General features: G+C 43.6%; 1 protein-coding gene across 4 annotated transcripts in view; it reads right to left on the bottom strand.

Moving 5' to 3' along the window:
• The window catches only part of pik3r6 (phosphoinositide-3-kinase regulatory subunit 6), a 32,056-nt gene extending 27,531 nt beyond the window's left edge, over positions 1-4,525 (bottom strand). For 3 of the 4 annotated variants that reach the window (XM_083766048.1, XM_083766051.1, XM_083766050.1), the window contains exon 1: positions 4,364-4,525. The gene's annotated coding sequence lies outside the window, so the exon portion shown is untranslated. Of the gene's footprint in view, positions 1-106; positions 226-4,363 lie in introns of those variants that run through there. The other variant, XM_083766049.1, reaches the window with a different exon arrangement.
• Positions 4,526-5,000: the final 475 nt, after the last annotated feature.

Genomic DNA, 5,000 nt, shown 5'->3' with positions numbered 1-5,000 from the left:
TGGAAGAACGGTTTTATGTCTCCATTTTTCCACATTCCTCCATTGAAAAGACAATATATAGGGCGCCTGTTCAGGGGAGGGCGGAGGTGGGGGGGATAGCGTGTACCTCCACATGCGTTACGCCCCCCTAGTGAGACCTTCCACTGTCGGGTGGAAAGAAGATGTTGGCTTGACGGCCCGGGTATCAGAGGAGACCTGAGGCTTTCTTCACCCTCCCAATGACTGATTGTGGGGGTTAGCAGAGATGGAGTACTTGTAGAGAGGCTGGGGAATTGGGAATTGGCTATACTAAATTGGGGAGGAAATGGTTTTGCACAATAACAGTCTTAATATGTCTGCCCACGATCTGTGATTTATACAGTACGTTTGTTTACCCCACAGTCACTGATACTAAAATCGAATGTTTTAATTTGAATTTTTCTATGAATCTGTGACTTGACACGCATACTGTTATAAAACGAAAATAAAAAGATTTTGAAAAGAAAGAAAAGACAATATAATTAATAATTATCCGTCTATTCACCAACTGGCTAGGCTGTACTAGTATACTGTATAATGTCCAGCAGACTTTCTCTGACCAAGTGAACTTGGGACATTCTACAGCTGATGTGTGTGGAAAAACAAACATTGTTTCCAGACATGGGACTTGATGCCAGGATTCCTTCTGAAGCGTCATTCTGTCCACACTCAAGACCTTATTTAGCTACCGTGGACATGATGATGTGGAGCGCTAACGTACAGCACGAGTAAACATCCAGAAGTGGGATCGCCACAAGCAAGGACAGGATGTGCCCAATGCGTCACATGGATGTAACGCACTGGGTACACACTATGCACAAACATAATCACATGTCCACCACCCGATACGTGCACACACACACACACACACACACACACACACACACACACACACACACACACACACACACACACACACACACACACACACACACACACACACAGCACTTGACTCTCAGCCACAGTGGAGACAACTTCCCGGGGAGTCTAGCCACACGACCATGCCAAGGAGGAGTGTGGCCATATATTTTTAGAATCAACAACAAGGCAAAAAAACTGTGTGCCGTCCTACTTGAGTGCAATTTAAGAAAGACTGCGGCTGTCTGCATCTTACAATTGACAGTACAAGACGTCAAGAGCTCCTAAAACAGCTTTTATCCTAGGTTTGTCCACGAAGGAGACAGAGTCAACTTTTCTGGAAGTAAACAGCTCTGCTGTGGCCCAAATGCAATTCATAGCATTGCAGAACAGTCCCATGTCCAATGATGTTTCACCAGTTGATAACACAATTGATTAACCTGCTTTATAAATCAATTCAACTAGTCCAGACTCCAGTACAGAACAACACTCATTACAATTTACAATTTAGGCATTTAGCAGACGCTCTTAATCCAGAGCGACTTACATTTAAGCAAGAACAAAAGCATGGGAATACATCACATAAAAGCATTTATCATGAAACATGCGTAAGCTAAGAAGGTAACAGTGGAATATCTATATGATGAAACTATACATACACTATACATAATAAACTATACATATTCACTACTATGCTATACATATGTACTATGGCGTGCTATGACTATATACAATACAATTATAGTGCTGTCTACATAACATGCTATAAGTCTGTGTCAAATGCTATCTAAGCCAACAGAAATGCTATCTAAGGGGTTAGGGTAAGTGCTATGGGCCATGATGGAGTCTGAAAAGGTGGGTTTTCAGGCTACGGCGGAAGATTGGGAGTGATGCTGCAGTTCTGACTGCAATGGGAAGTGCATTCCACAGTTTTGGAGCCAGAAGGGAGAAGAGTTTGGGACGTGTGGAGCGTTGTCCCGGCGTTTTTAGTGAGGGTACTTCCAGTTTCCCTGCGTTGGCTGATCTGAGTGCGCGGGAGGGTTTGTAGGGTTCAATCATACTTGTAAGATATGGGGGAGCCATACCTTTGGTTGCTTTGAATGCCAGCATCAGAGTTTTGTATTCTGTGCGGGCAGCGACCCATGTGACTCATGTGAGCCCTTGACTTCTTGTGTCTAATTTAACTAATTTGTTATTGTAATTTTGTGATCATTGTACACAGTACAGCACTGTGTTTAAACTCTGCTAAAGGAAGGCAAATAAAGGTTATGTTGTTTGCTACTCTGCCACAATACCACATGTGGTCAATGAATTGCTCCCTTAGGAGTCATTTTGAGAATAAACAAACTATTGAATCCATCCCTGTGGTCTGCAAACATGTTTGCCAACCTGCCTGTTTGTCCCCCCGTCCACCCTCCCGGGTGGACAGATGTAAAAAGCCACACGTTTATTTTGCCATTGACTTGAATGCCACATGACGTCACCGGGAGGGTAGCCTCGGAAACCTAGACGTTTTTATTTCCAGGGAGAACAGACATACACGTTGGAGTGGTTAGCACCGTTCAAAAAGGAGAGGAACAAATACAGACCCCTGGGGGACCCTGGTCAACGAAGCAGGCTATAGAGGGTATGCGCGTGAAATCATCATCATACCCGGAAGTTATGCGGGAAAGGAGTGTCAAAAAACTACTTTCTGGCCTTGACAGCCCATACATCCACACAGAAAAGTCATCTGATTGCATTAAACGAGTCAAACGACATTAAACAAAGTTAAACTCACTTTACCACTCACTTTGCCACTCGATCTGCAATTCACTTTATGCATGCACATACCCTCCATTGTATGGTTTAAGTGGTTAGGCCTACATGAATTAGATAATCTCTGGTTGATGATATATGCCCAAAGCAATAGCTGAGATACGTCTTGAGACAAGAGCCCAGTCATTTTACTGTCAACTGTCAATTTGGAGACAGGCAAAAACACAAGGAGGCTAGACAACACTGCGACCACCAAACCCATAAGTGGCACCAGGAAGCTCTCATTTAAAACAGGGAAGTTTCAGGAAATACAGCTGTGCTTTTAGACTGTGCAGAGACACAACAGAGGGGTAGGGCTTCAGTTAGATCAGAGATCATCAGGCATTGTTATCAAAGTATTATTATTAGGCCTATCCCAAGAGGACAAAATAAACTACTAGGCAGTTCCCTGTCCCTGTCTGTTGTGTTGCAAGAGTCATGATAGGATGGCTGGGGTTGAAAGCTTTTTATAGTACAGTAGCCTGAATGAATGAATGGATGAATGAATGAAAGTACAAAGTTCTTATACAAATAAAAGAGGCGCTACTGTAGCCTCCTATAAATAACTGTAAATAACCGGCTTGAATTGAAGAATCTGGATTGGTCCGATATGCTCAGGAGCTAGTCGAAGAAGCATGGCTTGGCTAATTGGCTTCAAAACCAAATTTACACCAGTACTAAACAACATGGCTCCTGCTGTGAGAACCATCAGGGTCAAAACCCGCTCGGAGCCATGGATGAATTCGGACATATACTGACTGAAATGAAAGCGAGAGACAAAGTTGTCTATTACTTGCTACTACAGTCTGTAGCCCAGCCCAGGCTAGCCTATGCCTATTTCAAATTTCAACCACCGCATCACAGTCATTACTCATTAGTCATAGTTAAAAATAATAAGTGCAGTAACAGCTATAGCGCGCAACGCGTGCCCGCGTGGTGACTAACGCCAGGGCTCCACTGGGCGCGTTTGGGCGCGTTGCGTCACGCGTGCGTCACGCGTGCGTGCGTCAAAAAACGAACCGGTTCAATTTTATGGTGACGGAGACGCGACGCAACGCGGGCAGTGGAGCCACCCTCCATTGATTAAAAGGGCACATTCCCGACGCTGACGGAGACGCGACGCAGATGCGACGCAGACGCGCCCAGTGGAGCCCTGGCGTGAGCGAGCCACAACTTCTGATAAGATCGGTTATTCCGTGACCAGTTTATAAGACGAGTCACCGGGAGTAGCTGCGAAACAATACACAATACATAGCCTCTACGAGAATCTAAATGTTTGGGCTACACAATACACATGCCTAACTCAACTGTAACATCAAGGAACGCATATTGCACTGCACTGTCTGAGAAGGAGGTTAAACCCCACTGTAGGAATAATTGCTTATTCATGCATATTAATTGCGGATTTATATTGAGAGCCAGCCAGGGGTTCATGCATGGCTCCAGAGAGTCCAGACTCAGACTCCAGTCTCCAGTGAGAGCCGTTAGGAATAGCAGCCTATCATGGAACGCATACGCAGAGCCCACACACACACACACACACACACACCACCACCACAATATTGCAATATTGTCATGTGTTAATTAATTGCCTTGCGTATTTCGATTAAATCCTTCTCGAGTGACAAACACATGTAAAATAATAATAATAACCATTGGTTTGCAATCATATTAATACCGACACACTTACCTGGCTGCAGTTAGTCAGTCAGTCAGTCAGTCAACTGCATACAACTCAGTGTGGCCAAGCTCGGAGGTGGAGTTCATGTGAAGACCGAAGACGATACAGAATTGTACAGATACAGACAGTGAGTCAGTGACAGTGACAGCGTCACATGCAGCGTTGTCGCGTCTGAAGAACATTCACACAACTGACAGTTCAGCAACTTCAGCACGCGAGACTGTAAACCGTCAAGACAACAGTGAATAATATGCAGTTGTTCTTGTTCCTATCTCACCTTCAAAATAAAAGTGATAAATGTAGAACTGCCCTATAGTCTGTAAATGTGATTATATTAGATTATTATTATTATTATTAGATTAGATTTTCTGTTAAAATGTAATCTTGTGATGATAAATTCGCAATGTATATCAACAGTATGATGAAGGCAATAGGTTTGGCGCAATTATAGCACACATTTGCAATTATGCCCTGAAGAAATAGTCAATAATCAGATACCTCATACAAGTATCAAACGTTCTATAGCCTAATCTATACACACCAAAATAGTGTAAACTGTCATCTGTATTACAAACGATTTCAAGTTTCAATCATATCGAATGATCAACGAAAATGCTACGGAATGCCAGCAGAGACACCTAGTGGT

Source organism: Protomyctophum parallelum, assembly GCF_964188405.1.
Source record: "Protomyctophum parallelum genome assembly, chromosome: 5".
Lineage (NCBI taxonomy): Eukaryota > Metazoa > Chordata > Actinopteri > Myctophiformes > Myctophidae > Protomyctophum > Protomyctophum parallelum.
Note: the sequence above shows the minus strand (reverse complement) of the source record. Positions and strands in the feature narration are given on the sequence as shown.